The sequence below is a fragment of the Myodes glareolus genome, chromosome 15 (genome assembly GCF_982192425.1).
Source record: "Myodes glareolus chromosome 15, mMyoGla1.1, whole genome shotgun sequence".
NCBI classification, from domain to species: Eukaryota; Metazoa; Chordata; class Mammalia; order Rodentia; family Cricetidae; genus Myodes; species Myodes glareolus.
The window spans coordinates 66,573,783-66,598,335 of NC_142040.1; the positions used below are offsets into that span (position 1 = coordinate 66,573,783).

At 40.5% G+C, this 24,553-nt stretch overlaps 1 protein-coding gene and 1 pseudogene across 1 annotated transcript in view; one reads left to right on the forward strand and one right to left on the reverse strand.

The window, feature by feature from the left end:
- Fbxl7 (F-box and leucine rich repeat protein 7) overlaps positions 1-24,553 on the reverse strand; it is a 357,688-nt gene that overhangs the window by 74,177 nt on the left and 258,958 nt on the right. The gene's annotated exons all lie outside the window — the stretch shown is intronic.
- The window catches only part of LOC125414890 (large ribosomal subunit protein eL6-like), a 174,326-nt pseudogene continuing 151,032 nt past the window's right edge, over positions 1,260-24,553 (forward strand).

Here is a 24,553-nt window from a genome sequence, read left to right on the forward strand (position 1 = left end):
AAAACTTGAGCTTTTTCTTGAAAATGCTTATTTAAAAAACAGTTAAGATCAACCAATAAGAAGCAACCAATAAGTTTATATCTATATGAACAAGGCTTTACAAGGGGAGAGATCAAATAAAGCTTCTCCCTCAGCGCAACCACTCAGACATCCTCTTTGCTTGATTTCTGTGTCCCTCCGTGGAGCTCCTGAACAATTCTGGTTTGTATCTATCTGTCTCATAAATGCTCATTTCCTTAATTAAGCTTCCTTATTTTTTAAGAGACTTTATTTAAGGGACTTATATTCTTTTATCTTTATGAGTAGAGAGATATTTTTAAAACAAATATGTAACAGTGGAAGTTTAAATTAATTAAACTCTTTACTCAATAAATTAAAAGACATTTACAGGCAGTAGAAAATAAGGTAGGCTTATAAGATACATTCATGGAAAGAATATGCATATTTAAATGACTATACATATATATTTAAATGTATATTCATAGAAAGATGCTGGAAAGACATACCTAAAATAGGCCCATATACTATATCTCATGCACACTAAGAATTGGATCCTGGGGCCAAAAAGATGGATCAGTGGTTAAGAGTACTGGCTACCTGTCCAGAGGACCTGAGTTTGATTTCCAGCGCCCACATGGCAGCTCACAACTGCCTCTCATCCCAGTGACAGGTGATCTGACACTCTCTTCGGACTTCTCTAGGAACCAGGAATATATATGATGCATAGACACATATGCAGAAAAAAAAACCCAACAGCCACACACATAAAGTAAAATGAAATCTAAAAGAATTGGATTGGCATGGGCTTTGGTTTTCATCACTCCCGTAACCTTTCTCCTAATTTGGAAATAAGTAAATTTGATTTTATAGTTGAAAGGAAGATGAGTGACGAACGACACAGCGATGTTCAATCCAATTTCAGAGGGAATCGCTGTATTTTAGTGTTTCCTAGTCAACTGAATAAAATTATCATGGTTTATACTAGAGGCGCATTCTTTTGACAGTATGAGCACCTTCCAATTCTTTATGCTGCTGGCTTATTCCCATTTCTCTCATCTTGTGAAAGGAGACACGTGGGCCTTGGTGAGTCTGCCCGTTGGCTTGAGGTCAAAAGGTTGATTGGAAGGGAAAGGGTACTGTATCCTGGATGCTCAACCCAGTAGAAGACCTATTTTACACCCACAAACGGCAACTTACTGCGGATCCATGTAGAATTGGGCAGGAACATGCAAAAGTACTAATGAGAAGTACTTGGTCAGATGATTGCACCAGAAAAGCCTACAGCGAAGCGGCTAACGGCAAAACGGAAATCAGGGAAATATGATTCTCCTTATGTCGAAACTATTGCTCAGAAGGTACCGTTTTCACACAGCAGTAAACCGGAGGGATCAGCTCAATAAGGTACGGAACTGAGCAGTGCACAAGACAAAGCAGGAAACAGTCTCCACCTGCAGGATGGCTGCGCATCTGGGAATGCAACACCAACAGCCAGATGGCCGAGCTGAGATCTCAGCTGTGTCCTCAGTAAAGCAGGAGGGGTTCTGTTGTTGAAGTGGCTTCAGGTACAGCCCCTTTCTACAGGTCTTAATCAATGGGCTTTTCATATCACGATCCAGTTATTTCCGGTTTTTTAAAAAAGCGGTGGCGTCCCTGGATGACAGAGATTTATCCTTTACACGGGAACCTTTCCAGCCGCCTCTGCAGAAGCACTGGCCCCAGAACATCTGCTAAGACTTCTTTCCCCTGAGTGATTCATATGCCCTTAGGAGACTCCCGCTTCTCAGCTCTGGGCTTTTTCATACCCATGGATGCGAAAGGATGCTGTTTTGAGGACTAGAGGCAAAGAATGTGGGGAGTAGCCACTTGCCTTCCTGGATTCCCATTTCTCCCTAGCTCTGCTTTACTAAGGATGAGAGAAGGCTGGGCCACCCTGCTGGTTTTCTCTCCTTGCTCTGTGGCTGCGGAAAGAAACTTTGGAAGCTACCCTCACAGTGCCAAACGCCGCCACACATGACAGCACGGGGCAGGCATCAGAACGTTACTGCTGCCAAGTTAGAGCCAATTATGCCAGGTCCTCTATAGGGGCTTTGCAGGGGGATGGCTCTGGAGAGAGTGTAGGATGCCCTGAAAGTTAAGTGGAAACAGACTGCGGAGTCGTGATGGAAATACTCCATTTTTCCTAGCACTTGAACAGGAAGTACTGAGGCAAAACAAAAGACCAATCTGTATGCAATTAAAGCTTCTCTGGGTAATTGCTTTTTCTCCCTCCGTTAAAGCAGCAGAAATCAAGTTTACTCAGCTTGTCCCATCTCTACTATGAAGCCGCCACCACTGGGGACAGTGTCTCAGGAGTTACTGCAAAAGTAGATCCATCAAAGGAATATAGGGCTTCGTTTTAGTTCTGAATTTGTAAACTATACATGGCCTTTCTCACCGCAGTGGTCACTAATAGTTTGATCCCAACATTTGGAAATACATATATGTTTGCTTGTCTTGTGCATAAAATTTTCATTAAAGTTTATTCGTTTGATGTCTTATTGAGATTTTAGGAAATGTTTTTAATTATAAAAATTATTTTTATTAACTGTAAGATTTTGAAACTCAGCCCCCAAATTAAAATAATATCAACTATTCAACAATTTATAAGGCTTCTAGAATTCTTGAAAACTACAGAATTTTACAATTTAATTTTCTTTTATTTCCTACATACAGCAATTTGAGACAAGCACATTATGAACACTTATTGCTCCTGAATACAACTTTCTTTCCATTCTTCAGGGGTTTTATGCATCTTCTTAACTATAGCATCACCAATCAACCACATAGCAGGCAATATTCATGTAGTTTTTATTTATTTAAGAATTTGTTGCATTCTTATCATGTAGAGAGGAAGAGCAGGAAACAGACGAGGCTATCTTTTAATATATAGACTTTTCATTTGTACAGAAAAAATGCAAAAACACAACAAGCAAGCATGTTTTTGCTGTGGTTAAAGTGTTATGAACAATATTAAGTACAACAAAGAGAGAGAACACTATGCCACACCGCTAAAAAGAAAATAATCACACACACATATGCTATACATATATTTAATGTTATGTATGTTTTACATATTGTTATGATTTTAAATATATTCTGTACCTACAACTCAGCTTGGCCTCAAATGTGCTGTGTAGCCCAGGCTGAAGTTTACCTCAAAAATCCTATGTCTTAGCTGCTTTCTCCAGTGCTGGAATTACAGGAGGGGCCAGCATGCCTGCTTATTTACTGTGTATTTTTAATAGAAACAAGACCATATGTGATCCACTGTTTTATGTGAGAACACATATATTTCTTGATGTACTGGATAACGGGAGGCCACCGGGTTGACCCTGCTTTTCTGTGCAGCTGGAGGTCGGAACTCTGGTTCTCATGCTGTTGTCTGGCATGCCCAATCAGAGAAAAATTTTAAAATTCACTAGCTTTAAAAAAACTGTAAGGCTCTAAAATCTAATACAAAATAATTATCTCACTTCATAAGCAAACATCACTTACAATGTCTGAGTTTATGCTGAGGCTTTGTATGTGAACTTTATAACTTTATAGCTTCACTTCAGAGTGGGCAAGTGCATCTGACTTGTCAATCAAGCACAAAGGATCATGCTCTTGACTCATCAGTGACATGTTTTGACCATAGGCATCTTAAGCCTGGACAATTCTGGGTAGTTGCCTATTGGATAAAGGGAGGGATCTAAACCCAAAAGAGCTGGATACGTCTGAGGTTTCTCATAAGAAAAGTAGAAGAAGATTCCAAAATCTCACAACTGGGACTATGCCCTAGACAAAGGGCGAAGGTCAAGTTGACAGCTCACTTGCTGGACATCTCCTAATAAGAGCCGTATCATAAGTTCCTGATAAGGACGTTCTAGACTAGTGGTTCTCAATCATCCTCATACTGTGACCTTTTAATACAGTTCCTCATGTTGTGGTGACCCCTAGCCATATTTTTTGTTGCTATCTCATAATGCTATCTCATGCATTATGAGGATAATGCATGTCAGGTGCTCCAAAATTTTCATGACTTTCTGAACAAAATGGGTCATCATAGGCACTAGTCTCTCATGACCTCCAGGACATGGTTCTGGTTGCCATTCTTCTTGTCTATTCCTCTCCAATTGCTCCATCAGGAAACCCTGGTCTAGAAGGCTGATACTTCTGTTTAGTGCAGTGGCTCACGACCACTTTGGTAAAGCTCTATCTCGAAAAATACTTACATTATGACGTATAACAGTAGAAAATTACAGTAATAAAATAACAATAAAATAATTTTATGATTGGGGGTCACCACAACTTGAGGAACTGTATTAAAGGGTCCTGTATTCTAGACCAGGTTGAGAACCACTGGTCTAGAATGTACCAATCAGAAATATCTATATGACACAGATTAAGGCAAAATATGCATGAGGCTCTGGGCTCTATAACAAGCACCATAAACAAAATAAAAGTCACCACTCACCTTATCCAAACTCAACTTAGCCCAGCTCACTTGACTTCAAATTCAAACCCATTTCCCTGCGACTTTGACATTTCTAATCCCCTAGCAAGATCTAGCTTTTCATTTTCTCTTCATTGGAATACAGCTCATCACTTTCCAAGGTAAATATATATTTTTCATCAGTTTTTCACATTTGTTTCTCAATCTGCATTCTTCTGCAATATATGGTCCATGAGAGCGGGGAGTTTTCCTTTCTCTACTGGTATAGCTTAAAGTTCCAAAAACAATTCCTAGAGCAGAGTAATTATAGAAAAATATTTGATGAGTCAACGAATAAGCTTTGCAGAGTACACTATATAAGCATAAGAAACAAAGACCGTGAAAGAAAGAGACCACATGGATTTTGTCTACCGTGATGTTTTTGGTATCTAAGTCACTGCTCACCAAACCAATTTCTGGGATAAGTAAAAGGGTGAGTGAACATAATTGGAGAGAACTGACTCATAATCTCCATAAGTACATTCCTCTCCCCTCGGCTGTGGTTTTAGCTTCTGAAATTTTTCTTGTCCATTACTCCCCATTGTCAACCACTGTCTAAAAGTTTAAAATGAAAAATTCCAGAAATATACAATTTATAAATCCAAAACTATATGTTACGGTTAGAATATAGTGTATTACTAATAGTATTCTTTCTCATTACTTTTTTGATTGTGTATATTTTACAATTAACATGTCTATAAGGACATGTATATATAGGCAAAACACAGCATACCAAGGTGTTAGTCAAATCTCTGTGTTGAAACAACCACTGGTCATCTTGGGACGATACCCCCCATGGGTAGAGAAGGGCTACTATATCAATAAAAAGTCATTTTCCTCATTACTCACCTATCATGTGGTGACATGAGTCGGCCCCAAAGTTGTGAGGATGGGAGAACTGTCTGTATTACTCATGTGTCATGAATCGGTCATGTGGTAGCACGGGTAGGGGTGAGATGCCTCCCCTCTGCCCCACCACCCATCAAAGCCTGTGGTGGGTAACAGGTGGCCCTGAGGTAATAAGGGAGGGAGAGCTGGTCCATTCCCTCTATAGCTGCCATACACAGGATATTGGCCCCTATGCCATTCTTGGACAACACAGTAGAGCTGGCCCTGAAAGTCTAGGTGCAGAAGACTCAACCTTGAGGACATGAAAGCTGGAGAATTGGCCCCACCTTTCGCTTTTTATTGCTAGGGGTGCACCGCCCTCGGCAATACAAGAGATCTTACCCTGGTGGTGAGGAAGAGGAAAAACTGACATGATGACCAATCCTGCAACTACTGAGGCTCAGAAACAGGGTTATGTGTTGGCTACCCCAACATCCACCCTTTATGTGATCTGCTGGAGCACATGGAGGGAGCAATCCTGCAGGCCCAAAGTTGCAGGATTTCTACAACACAGGGCAACATAAGGATAATCAAGAAGAGTTCCAGTGAGGGTCCAGCGTTGATAGTATGAAAGAAGCTAGAGGCCTTGAGCCAGACCAATGACTCTTGGCAATGAATACTTGCAAGTAAAGATATATGGATAAAAAGAGTTTATAGCATGACTCACTGTATCACACTACAGCTTCCATGATGAGACTGATTTTTTTCTTCCCTCTATTTTTCTTTTTGCTTCTTTTTTCTCTTAAATTTTATTATATTTTATTTTGGGGGGGGCAGGTTGCAAGGGCAGAGGATGGATACGAAGGGATGGGGAAATGGAGATGCATGGTATGAAAGGCATAAAGAATAAATAAATAAAATAAAGAAAGGAAGTGAATGACTTTGAGCAGACTTTAGTAAGTCAAAGCCACCAATCACCTCAGTTCTTTAGTTACTTTTAGATGATAAAATTATCCACGGTGTTCCAAGAAAGATCGTTCTTTTTAGTGAGTATAGACATCTAAAAACCTGTCACTTAAAAGCAAATCCTGACAAAGATGTCAATATCTTTTTATTTCCTTTTCAGTTTTTCGAAATAGGGTTTCTCTGTAACTTTGGAGCCTGTCCTGGAGCTAGCTCTTGTAGACCAGGCTGGCCTCAAACTCACAAAGATCTGCTGCCTCTGCCGCCCGTGATTAAAGGCATGAACCACATGCTGGCTGGATGAAAGTAGGAACTGGGAATTGAACTCAGGACCTCTGGAAGATCAGCCAGTGCTCTTAACCTTGGAGCCACCTCTCCAGCCCTCAATATCTTTTAAACAAAATAAATAATATATGAAAATGATTTATCCAATGACAGAAACATACAGCACTCCACTATTTTTGGACATGCCTGTGTTTATTTCTATGTTCCTATGTCTTAATTGGAGTCTTAAATCTTACATCAGGTTTTGTGACTCAGAAAACCACCCTTGTAAGGCCTTAGTTTTCATATTTATAATAATGTGCACCCTTTCAGGCTTCTGTGAAGCTGAAAATGCTGTGTCTAGTAAAATGGTTAGCAGAGCAAACATAAAACATCACTAAGACATTGATATGCATTCTTCTAATACATCTACTCTAAAACAAATTATATTAATTGTACTGCATATTATAATTAAATAAAAATACACAATTGAATGTTACAATTCTAAATGAGATTCTGATCCAAGGTCTATTGAACTATCTCCCATCTTTAGATTCTTCTTGAATTTTACATTGTTACTGTATAGTAGAAAAGACTACAAGAAATTTCAAATTAAAGTACTGGCTCGATCCCTTTCTCTTTCAAGCTAATCTGGCTGCTGATAGCCATAAGTCATTATTAATGCAGAGTTCTTTCAAAATTAGAGCTTGCATGGAAATATTTACTAAAGGGGTAGAGTGAGGATTCATAAATCACTCACTATTTACATTTGGGAAATGCTAATAGTGTATATTTATCCCTTGTAGGCCATGGCTTGGTTGTCAAGCAGTAGAAGTGACGTTAAAATATGAAATCTGCAGTTTACATTGAGGAGCCAAGATCACTTATATGAAATTATTTCTTACTGAAATTGGAGTAAAATTTAGTTTCCGGAATTAAAGAGTAAGTAAATCTAGAGCCAGAAAATTTGTCCTTTTTTCTGCTGTCTTTCTAGATTTTCAAAAGTATAATGCACAAAGTATAAACGTTAATGAGAAACTATGTAATCTGCAGTCTTAGAACTTGTGTCTCCAGCTTCATGCCAATCAAAGCTGCACAGGGATGAGAGAGGACAAACTGAGCACACTGCAGCTCTGAGAACATTCCCACAGCATCTCCAGATGCACTAGCTAGATGCACTAGCTGTCATCTGAACTCCCAGAGAGGAGTGGGGTAAGGGGACGAATGTAGCTATGTATTTACATTACAAGATTTGTTTCATTTTTAATTACGTTTATGTGTATGCATATAGATGTCTGTCACATACACGCAGTATTGGTACCGGAAGAGGTCAAAAGAAAGTAGACATCACTTGGAGTTGGAGTCATAGGCATTTTAAACCACTGAAGAAGAGTACTGGAGAGGACTTAAGATACTCTTAACCACTGAGACCTCTGTCCAGCCCTAAGGGCAAGGAGGCCACAAATTTTGAATTGAATGTAATACTTCCATTCTATCCTTTGCAGGGCACCAGCCCTTCCCTCTGCTTTATGCACATGCCTTTGTCATGGAAGACAGTGGTACAACTAAATACAGCTCACAAACTACTCAAATAAAAGTCTAAATTAAAAAAACTCAAGAGTGTGAGTTGTAAATATATATAATGGGCAAGTGTAAAGATCACCTGTAATTAGAGGAATAAGGCACAGGCACCAGTTTAAGAGTAAAGGAAACAACGTTGTAGACATGGAAGAAAGAATTTTGGAACAAGGTTTCTGGACCAGCTACAAAAACCCCCATCAGTGTCCCACTTGGAAGATAATCCTTTTAGATTAAGCTCTACATGTTAGCATGTGCCATCACAGAACTAGGCTTTGCGTCAACAGCACTTGGTGAGTCCAAGTTACATTTCCCACAGAAGTATACAATTCATGGGTGGTCTTGTTAACCAGCGACCCGAAATGACAAATGACACGTTCTCTTGCTTTGTCTCATTTCCAAATTTTGGATAACTTGAATCCCAGTATGTATCTTACTGGGAACTGAGAACAGGATAATCAGTATGGTGGAGATTCTTTGGGCATACTTCTGAAAATTATTGGGAACTCTTATGTTTTAATACATAGCTTTACATGGAGGTATGGCAAACTGATATTTATTAACAAACAAGTAACTCCATTGCTTGGTTTATCCCCTAGTAAGAATGATTTCTGGATTTGTACAGGCGACTTTTAAACAAATGTAATATGATGATATTTCATGATATTACAAGGTTATACTCGGTTGTTACTTCTTATTATGTTGTTCTCCACTGCTGAAGCAGCATAGACAGCGTCCTCTCTGACTGCCCTCAGGGAAAGTGTGATGCAAGGAGAGTTTCAAAATGGGCTTTTGAAATTCATGACAGAGACAACAGCCTTCAAAGACAGACTAATGTAAATTCATAAGAAACATTTGAGATTTCCCAGGAAGAAAAAAAGATGTGTCTGTTCCATTAACCAGAGCCTGGAGTATTAATAAATTTTCACTATAAATCTTGGACCTGGAGGGTGCTTTCAGAAATACAGCTGCCTTTTCCCCATGAAGGCTCAAGGTCTGGTTAAAAAGTAGAGGAGCAGGTGCTGAAGGTCTTCCTATCCTGTCAGGGACACACAGCCAGGCAGAATAAAGGGCACAGGTCTCAGGAGACTGACAAAGTTGGGCTACTACACATGTAGATGTTCTCTGCTAACTTCACGTCTTTCTGCCCACTCCACATGAGGGCCCCTTCCTCTCCTCGCTATCTTGCTTCTATAAGGGAGGATTTTCTTTCTATCCTTCATGTGAGTGGCCGACTGTGATGGTTATAACAACATTACCCAGAATAAATGCCATAGAACATGGTTTATGAAAGTAGACTTGCCTACTAAAATATATTTTAAAAATTTATGTAAAAATTCTTTTCATATAATACATTTTGATCAGATTCTTTCACCTCCCACAGTTCTTCCCAGAGCCTCATCACCTTCTTACCCACATAACTTCATGTTCTCTCTTCTTCAAACAAATGAGAAAATAACAGAATGAAAGTCGAGACAGACAACAAAATGAAGAAGAAGAAGAGGAGGAGGAGGAGGAGGAGGAAAAAAATCAGTAAGACAAAAGGACACCAAATCAAAATTAAAAGCACACACACTACATGGAGTTCATTTTGTGTTTACCAACTTCTCCTGGGGCATAGGAACTACCCTGAAGTGTGGTTGATAAAGCCAGTGACACTCTGTTGGAGAAAGGTGATTTTCCCTCTGGCAGCAGCTATCAACTGCCAATAGCTTTTTAGTTAGAAATGGAACAATGTGCCCACTTCTCCTTCGTTCTGTGACTTTTGTGAGGTTTGAACCTGCTCAGGTTTTGCACATGCTGTCATATTCTCAATAAGTTCATATATGTTATCAGTCCTGTTGTATGTGGAAAACATTGGTTTTTCTTGGAGTCATCAACCATGGGCTCTGGCAATCTTTCCACCCCTCTTCTATATAGATCCCTGAGTTTTGAGGAGAGGAATCTGAATACATCCCATTTATGACCGAATACTCTGAAGTCTCTCCTTCTCTCCACATTGTCCCTTTGTTGGTCTCTGATGGAAGTTGAATGATGCTCTACCTATGGGCATGGCTGCATGCCATTAAGACACATTTTATTCCAAAGAGTTCCACGTTTGACAAGAGAATGCATCTCTTTCCAGGGAAAAGTCTCTTTCTAGGTCTTACATCTCTTTCCAAGGAACCCAACTGACATCTTGTGAGATCAGGTGCTCCTTGAACAGTACATTGGGGGTCACTGACCAGATCCTTTCTATCATGGGTGTGTCCCATATTCCAGGTCTTTGAAAGAGAGACTCAAGGCAAATACAAGGGGTATCTTTACCTGTAGCAAAGGAAACTGTCCTCCCGTGTGCAGGAAGTACTTGAGGTGGTCATACGTTTTACCCGCCTACTTCTGACAGTTTTATTCCATCTGTCACTCCATCAGAGAAGAGGCGAGATTACTGACCATTTCAAGGACTCATGGGACAAAAGCAATATGCTTGTGAGGTACAAGGATAGTACCAGCAACGTAAGACTGATTCTAGTTCCTTCTTTACTTGTAATACTTTCTCAAAGTATACAGGATCGGGAAGCTGTTGTTTGGTTATTCTTTCTGTCTTCAGATTGTGAGAACAAATCAGATTCATGGACTGAATCCCCACTGCTGGTGTTTCTGGAAAAGTGATCGTTTGGATGAGAATGGACTTTAAAAGGTGGTGGGGATGGAGAGATAAATTAGCTGTTAAGAGCACCTGCGGCTCTCACAGAGGACCATGGTTCCCAGGACCCAGGTGGTGGTTCAGAACCATCTGTTCTCTGCTTTGTACCAGGCACTCATGATGTGCAGAGACATACATGCAGGGAAACACTCTCTCACACACACAAACATTTTTTAAAGAGTCATATGTGATTGGATAGAGAAAGGATAGAGGGCATTGCTCTAGGAGGGGTTGGGGGTTAAGTCTCAAATTCTTTTTTGCTGCCCCACTCTTCCTTGTGTTATGGTTAGAGACCAAGACAGGTTCCAAGGCCAACACAGGACTAATAAACACAATATAGTAAAAACTGCTCAACCTCAGTAGGTTATGTTGGCAAAACAGTAAACTATTGCTGGGAAGCGGGCATCACCTCAGTTGGGTGGCCCCTCACATCTCAGCATGTTCTCTGAAGTTGAAGCAGAACAGGATTATGGTCTGACCTGGTTGTGGTAAAGTATTTGAGTTTTGAGCATTTTCTAAAACCTAGTTTTAGATTTCTCCCTAGACCTGGAAGGACCCAGGCTAGTGAGGACTCGGATGTGTTATGCTTACTGGCTTCAAGGCAAGTCGAACTACAGTGACTAACAGAGGCATATGTAACCGCAAACATGCTAAACACACCTTTTCTTACTTATCTTCAGAGCCTACAATTTAATGTTCATGTTTTAAATATAAATGATACAGAAAAAAAAAACCTGAGGGCAATCACTGTCGGGCATTTTTCATGAGAAAATACCCAGTGGCACGTTATTATTTTGCTAATGATATGGTAATATTTCAAATATGAGGAGCTTATACACCTGCTCAGAATAAAAATTAATACTCTTTCAGAAGTCTTTCAAACTGAGTGAAGAAGGACCAACTTCTCTCTGACTGGGGAAGGTTAGTGAAGAGTATAGGACCCTGAAATGAACAGAACTACACGCATAGGATGTCAAACCTTACACTGTTACAATATACCTGGGTTACCCACCACATTAGCAAGAAAATGAGAATGGAAAAAAAATTGTGATTCATTTGCAATCATTTATTTTCTGAAATGGTATTGAAACCCAACTTTAAATGCACACAAATACTAGGTGCAGTGTGCTGTAATATACAACGAAACCTTTGAAACATCCCACGAGATTCAGTAGTTTGAATGTTTTTGTTTGTCCAAGGAGTAGTAATTTAGAAAACAAGGGAAGAAAAAACAGCTGTCAGCAGTGAGCGGCGTGGAAATCCCCAGAGGTGACAAGGAAAAGCAGAAAGACTGAAGATGGTGCTGACGTAGGAAAGGCAAGTTTAGATCCCTGTTAAATAAAGGTAGGGATGTCAGCTTGTTGGCAGGGCACCTTGGGAAAGCCAGCTGTGCCTCTGCCCTAATATCTAGGCCAGTGGCATGGCTCAGGGTTTATTACTAATACAGATATCATTTCCATGCTCCATTTCTGGTATTTAATTAAAAATGGTCATAACTCAAAGGCAGGAATACTCGTCAAAATTAGATTTGTCTTAAGCTGAGTCAAAATCCTAGGCACTCAAAATATATGTTTTTAACTCTTCCAGTAGGTTTAGAGAATATTACTATTCTTCCATTCAGGCATTAAATTGGAAAAAAAGAGGAATGAAGGCAAATGGTTTCATGCCAAAAAAATAAAAAAAACCCACTGTCTTAGGAAGTTGTCCTAAACCTGGGTGTTAGAGAAGGACAGGAAGAAAGAGTTTCACTCCCTGGCAAAGAATTCTGAGCCCCTAGGTCATTGGGACAAGTGCTTGATCAAGGATCTTAACAATTTTGGCACGGCACGCTATTTTATAATTTTAGTATGGAAAATACTTACTACAGGTGTTACCAACCGCACTCAAAGAATATTGAATTTTATATAATGAAATCCTGAGTGAGCCTTCCAAGACAAATTGGCTACAGTGCATGCCATGGAGTAGGTGCTGTGGATTGATCGTTTGATGCCTCCAGACCTCAGCTTAGAATTTGATTGGCACTGTAACAGTATTAAAAGGATGGAGTTTAGAGAGCTGATGTGGGCTGTGTGGGCTCAAGTCTCATAAGAAGGTTGGTAGAGTGATTACAGGAATGTTATTGCTATCAAACCATGAGCTCACACCCTTGTTCTGGGGACATTTTCCTGTCACCTCTTGTCTACTGTCATGTAACAATATCACAGAAGGACCTCACCAGAGGCTCACACATTGATTGCGAACTTCCCAGTCTCTAGAACTTTCCATCATCCATGATTTAGTCTCAGGGATTCTTTCATAGGAGTATAAAAGAGAGAAAGGCAATGGCTAAATGACTTGCTCTGTTTTTTATCAACTACTTGAATGACTACCAACAAGATTTCAACTTGTCCATAATTTCTAGTAGTGTGTGTGTGTGTGTGTGCTTGTGTGTGTGTCTGATATAGGAAATATGAAGATATATAAGACAAAGAGAAAAATCCAAATAGCAAAGTAATTCGAATGCAATTCAAGGATAATTAGCATAGAAATAGGTAAGATGTTTTAAAAACATGGAGTAGGGCAGGGCTCTCTATCTCAGCACTACAGGGCCCCCCGAGAAAGTCTTTGTAGGTGAGATGACAGCTGAAGGAAACCATAAAGAAGGTGAGCAGGCTCATCAGGCAGGATTTGCTCTTATGGATGAAGTGGACAGACAAGGCTGGAGAGGACCTGGCCTCTGTTCATCAGAGGCAGCTGGATATGACATCGCACTAACATACACTTAGTGCGAGGGTAAAAACCTGTGGGCACAGCTCCAAGGCGGTGGGTTTGCTCTTTACGTTATTAAAGGACTCCTTGGGAGAACATGGTTTTCCTCTGTTATTTCAGGACTTACCTCTCTTTAATATCATTATTGTTGGTGCTCATGCGCCATGGACACACGGTAAAGTCTCTGTCGATGTGCTGGATGAAGCAATGGAAAGCTCACAGGTGACGTTTGAGGCACTCTTACCCGAAAGATAGTCACAATTTCAAAACCTAATACATTTTTCTCTAAGAGACATTTAGTATTTGATAATTAGAAATTATACTGCTTAAAAATACAAAATCATAGACTTAGCCATATGCTGGTACCAATGCTGGTCAAACATCCCCTCAAAGATCGCTAGAAGACTGATTGTAAGAGAAGCCTCCTAGGCCTGCTGCCTCCGAATGCAACCCATGACTTCAAGATCCTGATATATTAATTTCAAGTTCACCAAATGTTCTGCAAGGAGGCTTAGAGGATGAGCTGCAGAGGGTGTGAGGTCCTCGTGTTCGTACAGAGCAGTGGGGAAACCAGAACTACTAAGCAGTCAGACTTCTCTCTTGAACCGGAGGGATTTCTAACTGTTTCCGCCTGGAGAGCTGGCAGGGGCTGTAGTTAGTAGTCTGGTGATCCTCGCTATGTGTAGGACCAGGCCTCACTGAATCCTCCAGACTAGTATGTTTATCGCAGACTCTTTGCAGACTCCTGAGCATTGGTTCCCAGTCAACAGAACCCATTCCATTGAAAGAGGTCGCAGGTTAAACTTAGGCCAAGCACTTCCTCCTAGACCTTTATCTTGAGCTTTGTTTCTCAGGCAGTAGAATCCATGCCTAGGGATGAGGTTACAGGTACTTTGTAAAAGGCATGTGCTTTGCCAAAGAGGCCTGTGCTGCGCAGCTAGTCATGCTTCAAGCTCAGTGGTAATAACTGTCACAAGGCAACTTTCCCCCAAAAGTTATATTGTGTTTGAACTATGTCTATATGTCTAAAATTCACTGCTTGGGTAGATTCTAGAAATCTGAACCAACGCTGGTTAACTAAGTCGTGTTGAACCAGTTTTCCTCTTGCCTCATGCAGATTGTTACTCAGCCAGCCATGGCGTCTGCAGGGACCCCCACAATGAACTTCATGCACTGTGCAGTCAGCACTGGCCCGGGAATCAGCAGTAGCGAAACACATTCTTGGCCTTGCTTCCAACGTGGACAATCACTAGCTGCTGAGCCTCTCTCCCCGGCCTTTAGCAAGAGGAAACGGTCAAAGGCAAGGACGCCTCTCACAAATTCTGGTCCTACAGCATAAGCTGTTAGGCAGAATGGCTTTTGCGTGTCTGCCTTTCACATTTTTAATAGTTTAGGTAAAAGATCTGAGAGACCTGGGGAGAAAAAAACGAGAGTGTGGACGAAAGTGTAACCCACGGAAATGGGCACATGCAGATACAGAAAGTGTGCAACATCCATGATAGAATTTCAAAGCATCAGATTCTACAATGGGAATTGGAAACCTTTGCGTTTATTCATGAACGTGCCCAGATTTCTTCGCAGAGGAGCACATGGCCTCTGTCTGCTGGCAAGAAGCCAGTGGCAGCTTCAGACGGCCCTAAATAAATAAACGGCCGAGCTACTCCAGTGATGACTTCTAGGGCCTGTTGGGTATTTCAAAACAAAATAGGTGGTGGTTTCTACGAGTAGAGACTTTATATCTTCTATAAAGTTTTTTTTTTGAAGTAATAAACATGACTTCAACTGGGCTAAATACAAGAAATATATTTCTGGATGAATTCCAGAATTTCTTTGGTCTCCAGTAATCATGCAGAAATAAGAGGGACAACAACAGCTCCATGAATACACTTAGTTGGTCAGGAGCTACATTAACAAGCATAACAAGAAAATAAACATTGAAAATTGGACTTTTAAGTCACCCGACATAGCTTATGGGTTTTATTAAATAAATGCCAAGATAATTAAATTACTCTAAAAAGTTAACTGAATGTTTATTATTTATTTTGGCTTAAAATAAAAAACTAGAAAGTTTATAATATCTCAAGTTTCCCAAATTAATATATTTGATTTACTAACATAAAAACATATAATAATAAATTAGGTTCGCATCTGAACTTCACAGACTGGCTCGGGAACTACTTCAGCTTCTCAAAACTTCGGTGTCAGGTTTGTGCAAAGACTGTTCTGGCAAATTTTTAGTGTGTTTTTAAGTTCATGAAAGTTTATGATTCAGGAACAATTCTCCACACAGTATATGAGAAAACCCTGCAACTGGTCAATATTACACCCTGTTGTTTTTTTTTTTTTTTTTTAAAGTACCCTTTGTCTTTTCACATCAGTCAGTGGGTGAGCCTGGGTTCCTGAGGTCATAGAGAACTAACTGTTTGAAAAGTCTGAGGGTGTTTATTTAATTTCATAGACTGGTCCACCTTTGAGCTGAACTGAGCTTTTAAATAAGTGACCTCAGTCACAGAAAAGACTTCACCTTCTTACAAGAAACAAAACCCTAAAGTTTCCATCTCGAATTTTCTGTGAAAATGAACATGCTCTGTGGAGGCTAGGAACAGCAGAGGGCACCAAAATCACAAGTAAACAAACAAAGGCAAACCTTGGCAATCCATACAGGGCCAGACAGTCCCTGGGAAAGCATCCCGGAGAAGGAACTCCAGCAGGGTAAGAACCGCATATTTGCAAAAATGCATTTGGGAAACAGCCAAGGAAAAGGCTGATGCTTATTTTCAGTGTCTGTTCTCACATGAAGGAACTGTGTCCTCAACCTTTGGCATTTATTGGAACATTTCATTCATTTGGAGATGATAGAGGAGGCGTGCTGGCCTGAATTGTGCTCAGAACAGGTGGTTCAGGAGAACAGGTTTGTATCTAATGGGAATCCCTGATAATGAATGGAGGATATCAGATCCCTGAGTGCGGCGACTTGGTACACTTGCAATCGTCTCCAGTGACACACGGTGGAAACCTCAATGTTAACAAAGAGCACAGGGTGACAACAGAGGTAGATCACAGGAAGGGCAATTGGGACAACCAAGAGAAAGGTCCTGCAAGTCAGCAGAGCAGGCCTTCAACGAGTTAGACAGCTGGGGAAAATCTCCAAGTGGTGGCACCTGAACTTCATGAATCATAGGCTCATAAATCCAGTGAAAAGTCGGAGCTAATGACTTAGGAGCTCTCAATTGCATTGCATTAATTACACCTGTCATTACGTCAAATTGCAAAAAGAACTACTCTCCTACTAGGAGGTAAGTATGAGATTGCATATGCTTTTGAAACACAGACCCTTTATTTTCAAATGGAAGGTTGCAGAGACCACGATGAGCCCAGAGATCTGCTATTGAAACTAATGATCATAATTGTACAAATGAGCACAAGAACGATGAAAGAATTTGCTAATGACTATTTCCTGTTGACACATATTGTACTCTGCGGAGTGTGGAGTTAGAAAGCGCACACATGAAAGTGTCTGTTCATCGGCACATGGACAAAGACACCCGCTGACATGCACAAAAAGTAGAAAATGGCTTATATATATGGAAACCAAAACTTCTGTGAATACATTTAGACTTATCTAGTTAATACAAAGCAAGGAAAAGGCCTGAGGCTGGATCCTCTGTTTGATGATAGCCTCTCATCTACCGGCTTTGCAACCCTGGGCAACTTTATCGTCACACAACCCATGTGGTCTCTGAAGCAGCAGTATCAGCAGGAAACTGAGACATGTTCTCAGCACCATGCTCTTTGGTCAGAAACAGATGGCAGAATCTAGAGTCGACGGTAACAATCTACTGCATTAATTATGCATGAACATTTGGGAAGCCCTACTCTATCTCTGTGTTCACTTTCTTCATCTATACAGTTGGAGCAACTGTGTTATGAGAGACACATGAGCTCACACACACAACTACAATGGTCAGAGCACAGTGTCTAACATGCAGTGTGGATATGTGACCTCATATTTCTATATAAACAGCATGGTGTATGAAAAAAAGAGTCATATTAACAAGAATAAGCAAACCATTTATTAATGGTAAGAGATGAAACACTTCTATTGCTATGGTCAATAATTAAAATAGCAGATTCCACCAGAGAATGGGTTGGAAAGATTTTTGGGCTTCTGCAGCCAGGACTGAGAGGTGTTCCTCAGGAGCATAACCCAGCCAAGCTGCCTTCCCAAGGCAGCCTCGTCATCCTCACTGCCTGGGCCAATGCTCTACCTTCTAGGGTGCATTGTTTGATTAGAGGATGGCTCATCACAAACTCCACATGGGAGAATTTCAACTGCAGACACGAAAATAGCATAAGGCATATGGAATACAATGCCAGCCCCTCCCTTCTACCTCCAGATTGGAAGTTAGTTGGGTTTTTTGAAACTGAGAAATCAGACAGGAGTGATTTCAGACATCGCCAGGCAAGCGGAAGAAGAGTGTTCACCAGCAATGTAATTAATCTCTCACTTGACAGTCTTGGAAAGTCAGCCCTGCCTTCTCCTTTAGGGGCGAAAGAACCTGATGTGGATATAAAAATGGCTGTGGAAGATTTTTGCTTAACTCTTAAGACTCTAGGAAGTCTTCAATGCTAATCTTCTAAATGCATAAAGCATGCCTCTGTGATGACCGTGATGTGAGTGATAATGATGATGATGATGATGATGCTGTGCTCCACATTAAGATAGAGGGCCAGAGAAGAGGAAGGAAGGAGGAGGCAATCACTTAGCAAGAGCCCAGTTGCTGTTGAGTTTTGGAACACTTTTATGTGCATGGCTGTTTTGCCTACATGTAGTCCTGCTCACCATATGTGTGCAGTGCCCATGACGGTCAGAAGAGGGTGTCAGATCCCTTGATATTGGAGTTACAAAAAGTTGTGAGTCACCCTGTGGGACTGGGAATTGAGCCCAGTTCCTCTGGAAGAGAAGCAAGTGCTCTTAAATAATGAGCCATTTCACCAGTCTCTCTTGCTGTGGTAACTGTTAGAGCTAAATAAAATGATGTCTTGAGAGACTAAGTAAACTACCCCCAACACAACAGAAACGAATGATCGAGTAGAATACAGCCTGAAAGGCTTGGCTATGCAATGAATGCTCTCCCGCTTGCATTATGCTTTCTGTGTGGGTTTGGGTGGGTGGGTGCTAGAAATGTGGGTGCATGCATTTGGTGGCCAGAAGACATTATCACTGTCAGGTCCTGTGAATATTTATTTTAAAAGTTAAACATGGAGCTCAGTGAGTCGGGTAGCCTGATTGACCAGGGAACCACAGGGTCCCACAGCTTGCCCTCCATCTCCCTAGCATTGGAATTTTGAGAATGTCCATTATTTCTGACATTTTTTCATACAGGTCCTGAGGATCAAACTCATATAGTCATGCTTGCCAGGCAAGCAATTTAGAGAGTAAGCTATCTTCCTAGTCTTCCACAATGCTTTGCTACGAGCTGTGATGAAAGACTGACTTGAGAATAGTGTGTCTTAGGAATTACACATGATGTAATACACACATGATTAGGAATTTCATAAGAATTCTTCACAACAGAAAGATAAATACAAATAATCACTGAAGCACTTTAGGGAAAGCTGTTTCTAGTTGGTAATGTCAGTAAAATTATTAACCTCATTAGTAAAGTATTGATGATTTCTTCCCTTGGAAATGTGTTCATAATGATGTTACTGAATCATGAAAGTATTTATTGAGGGCCTGCCATGTGTTGGGACCTATTCAATGGGTGGAGAAGTTGAAGATGAGGGTCCCTTCTCTTGTGGAAGATGATATTCCAAAAGGACAACCGCTTACATCTACTATAACTACTATCAGAGTATCAAGATGGCAGAGTGATGTGGAAAACTTAAGAAATTGTTATTTTCTTAAACTTTCTTAGGTGGAGCCATGATAAGGAAAGAAAGAAAGAAAGCCTTTTCCCTATTCAAGTCCTGGACTTGTTCCCCCTGTACTGGCCTGTGCAATTATTTTCAGAGGGTTTGCAATATTAAGAAATACATTGCAGCAGAAATACCATTCCCTCCATCAGCTTTTGTTTCAGAGTACTAGATCCAAAGTGGAAGGGGGAAATGCATTTTGTTTTTGTTTCCAGGCTTTTAAACATGTTGAGATCACTCTTGGAATGAAGTACACAAATGCTTAGTAGCAATCATAATGATAACGTAATAGGTGTTTTTCACTTGTTAGCTTAGATTTCCAAGCATCCAGATGTTTGGCCTTCGCTGAAAACGTCCAGATGAGCGATTACATTTGTGCAGTGTACATACAGCGATGGGACCCTCTGGAGCCTCAACCCCCTTTAGTTGTAGCAGTATAATTAGAAATCGAAATTTGTGTCCTGTCCCAGATGACCTCAGGGAGCAAACTAAGGTTTGCAGGTCCTTTCCAGTCCTGGCTGGTTCCTGGATGCTCTTCTCTCAACAGGCAGAATTGAGTAACTGACGAAGCCCCATGCCCTGGGCTGATGAAAATATGTGTCATTTGCCACTGTGCAGAAAAATCTAGCTGCTTTTTGAGGTACATCATCTCCTTCCCTGAGCTGACTAGCTTCCCTGAGATTATCTTTTGGGGGTTCCAAATTAATGATCAGCAGTTTCATAGAGTGTACCAAGGACTATGGCTATTGCTCAAACGGGAGCTTCCTCTTCTGGAGATCATTGGGTTAATTGCCTATTTCTCTGTGTCTTACTTAGGGTTTCTATTTCTGTGTAGAGACACCATGACCATGGCAAGCCTTATGCAGGAAACCATTTAAATGGTGGCTTACAGTTTCAGAGGTTTAGTCTACATCATCATGGGCAGGGGGCATGGTGGCTGGAAGGATGGCAGCGCACAGGCCAGGAACATGGTACTGGAGAAGGAGCTGAGAATTCTACATCTTGGGCCAAAAGCAGTAGGAAGTGGACTGAGATACTAGGTGTAGCTGGAACATATATGAGACCTCAAAACCCACCTTCACAGTGACACACTTCCTCCAACAAGGCCATGCCTACTCCAATAAAGCCACCCATCTCAAAAGTGCCAGTACCTATGAGCTTATTGGGACCAACTACATTCAAACTGTCACAGTCTGTAAGTCATTATATATTTGGTGGACAATTTAAGGTGAATTTACAAAAAGCTTGTTTACCTGTTCTTTGAAGTGTTCTTTTCTGTGAATTTTTATAGAGAACAGCAATGTTAGTGTCTTTACATCAAAACCATGAACCACTGAACTACGGAAGTATTAACTACAAGGTTAAAGGTAGCACATATAATGTGTCAGTAACTTGCATCAATATCAAAAGCAATCAAATGAATCTTTTTAAAAAATTTAGGTGTATGCCAATTTGAAAGCAACGAAGAAACTAAAAATGGCTCATTTTATCAATGAGGAAAATACGTCCAGGAAATAACCGCAATTGCTGATTGCCAATTAGTATCAAATGCAACACTTTATTGTTAGCTCATCGTGCATTAGTGTTCGCTATCCAAAGATATCATTATCAAATTAGCTGAGTGTTCACTGGATTTGAAAACTTGAGGTCCTATTCAGGGGAGGGCATTTCTCCTACATGCAAGGATGGGACAGAATAGAGTATTAGATGAGTCACAAAGAAAATTATTTTGGTGTTTCATTCCCAACAGTTAATTTTTTAATGCTTTCTAAAAATGAGATAAAATATAAGTGATTGATCACGGGTCCTACTACAATAATATATTTGAAGATCCAAACATTGCTTGGTACCCAAATTCATTTTAATTGTGCTTTCTACCAAAGCCTTGGCATAGATAGAGGAAATTTGCAGTTCACTAGTGAGAATCCAATAGTACTTTTCACATACAAATATGTACTTATGGCATTCTCCAGACAGTTCAAAATGAAACATATATTATACTTTAATCTAAAATAAATTACATTTTCTCAAATGCATTGGCTGCCACCTTACTAAAAACACTCTCCATCCAAAACCCAACGTCCAGCCATTTGACTTAGTGCAGCCTGCGGATGCTTAATGAAAGCAAGAAAGTGTGAAAATTTAAACCCCTTAAAGCAAATACAGAACACTTTATAGGTGCTAAAATTCATTACTCATAAATCCAATATTTTATTACAATTTCTCACAAAATTATCCTGTCCTAAGTTGTCAAATATGTAGACTGAGGTAAATGTATAATGCTGCAACATAATTTATTAAATTAAGGTTTCTCATCAATGGTAGATGCCTCTCATCACCTTCCAATATGTCTCATTAAATAAGGATTAATTCCCAAGGCCTCCACTCTGCTAAGAACCCACTATAAATATGCAGCAGTCCAGAGAATGGGCTAACATCATTACGAACCACTAATGTCTTAAAGTGCTTAGCAAGTTTGCCTCTGTAATGAGTCTGGTGAAGAATTCTGTTTCCATGGAGGCTGGATAAGTATTCTGCACTGAAATCCTATTCAAAGGCTGTACATTTCTGCATTGCAATCCTCCTTCTCCTTATTCTTTTCAATGAAATAATTAGCTGCAAAACTGTGATCAAATGCCATTCATAACAGAGCACCTCACACGCTGGAGAAGTTGGTGGAGAAATTGGTGCCAGTGGGTTGGTACAATGTGAAGGAAAAGTTAATAAAGTTATGAACTATCTTATGAAATGCCTTATAGAAAATTAAGAGTGCATTTTGGAAATGTTATGAAGCTGGAATTGGTTGCCTATTAGAGACAGTATGCACCAACAGTGCACTGGGGTTGCTTAGGACTAGGCAGAGGCAAGGCAGCAGGTCGTCAATCTAAATATGATCACAATGGGAAAAAAATTGGTCTTCCTTCCTCCCTCCCTCCCTCCCTCCCTCCCTCCCTCCCTCCCTCCCTCCTTCCCTCCCTCCCTTCCTTCCTTCTTTCCTTCCTTCCAGTCAGAATTCCTCTACTTTATCTTCAAGATTAAAAAAAGAAGTAGACCTATTTATTTATTTGTTTTTTTAAGTTTTGTGTATGTGTGTGTGTGTATGCACGCGCGTGTGTGTGTGCTCATGAGTACATGAAGGACATGACTACCTGGAGGCCAGAAAAGGAAGTGGGATACCCAGAGCTGGAGTTATAGGCAGCTGGAACTGCCACGTGCACACTGGGAACTGAATCCAGGTCTTCACATTAGCTTCAAGTGCTCTTACCCAGTAAATCAACAGCCCCATGCACTCTGAGAGTTTCCTAAATGTACAGCACGTGCTGCATTAAGTGGACTTTTTGGATTTATCTACACCAGGTATTTTCAGACCCATCGGCTTGATCACAGAAGGTGGTTTCATGTAAGATTGTTACAGGTTGAATTTTGCTTTCACCCCAAATTCAAATGTGGAAAGTTCTAACCCCAGTTCCTCAGAATGCAGTTCTCCCCTGTCCTCACTATTGGGGTGAGTTCTCCAGTGTTGCTCCAGCTACTTCACCCATTGCAGCAATGAGCAAGAGGTGGGGTCAGTTCTCCTGCTTTTACTGCTTCAGTGTCAGTTCTCCCACACCTACACCATCAGGGCCAGCTCTACTGTGTTGCTCAGTGAGGTAGAGACCACTCTCCTGAGTGCTGCAGCTGGTGAGGGGCAGGGAGAGCCCTCCCATTCTTATGAACCCAAGATCAAGTTCTCCACCTGTCTCAGGCTTTGATGTGTATGATGGGGGAGCACATCTCTCCTCTGCCCAAGCTGGTACGTGTAGTAGGAAGCCGCTTGTTTATTCCCAGCCACCCAGACTCCTGAAATAATCACACAGAAAGTATATTATTTAAATCACTTCTTGGCCTATTAGCTCTAGTTTCTTATTGGCTAGCTCCTACATCTTAATTTAACCCATTTCCATTATTTTATATTTTACCACGAGGCTTGTAGGCTACCAGCAAGGTCCTGGTTAGCAGCTTGCATCTTTCTCCTCTGTTGGCTCCATGGCATCTCCAGACTCTGCCTTCTTTCTCCCAGCATTCAGTACAGTTTTCCTTGCCTAGCTCTACTCTACCCTATCATAGGCAAAGGCAGTTTCTTTATTCATTAACCAATAAAAGCAACACATATATAGAAGAACCTCCCACACCATTTTCCCTTTTCTGTTTAAATAAAAAGGAAAGTTTTTAACCTTAAAATAGTAAAATTACACATAACAAAATAGGTATCAAGTAAGAATTACAGCTATAACATTTATATCTACTTTATCTTTTATCATAACTAAGGAAAATTATTATAACCATCTATTCTTCAAAACTCCATCAAAGACTCCAGAAAGATATAATATTACCTAAGTAGACAGGAAGTGCATTATAAGCAACTTTCAAAACTCTAGAATTGACAGAGACATCTCGCTGCCTGAGTAGTTAGCCAAAGATCTTCTGTACCATTGGTGTATCCATCTTCAGCCTACAGGCCCATATTATATGGCAGACATCCCCGTGAAGCAGGAAATTTCAAAGACAGTTCCGCTTATTTTGGCAGCTTGTCAGTCACTTTTTTCTGTGTCCTGCAGAATGTCTGGCAGACTCTTACATGAAGTAGGAATCCCAAAGGACAGTCTCACATTTAGGAAAGTTCAGAAGTCATTTCTCTGTGGGTACTGCATGTCCAGTTCATCAAGCAGTCCAGGCAAGAGCAGTTTCTTGCCCAAATAGCTAACAGACTCCTTGACATGCCTCTTCAATGCCCATCATCCTCTTGAAGTAATTGGTACTGCCAGGAGCAGATGTGTCTCATTGTCATAAAAAGTCCTAAGTTCTTAAAACATTTTAAATGCCATATTCTGAAGGTCTCTGAAAGATTTGAAGAGTATCCATCTAACTGAAATGTATCTCTATATATCTAGAAAACCTAACTAACATGACTACAAGTTTAACTATTACAGATGACTCTCTATTAACCTATATTTCTTAATTATGCATTACATTTTCAAATGAGCTGTCCAAACACAATACCTTAATCAATAATA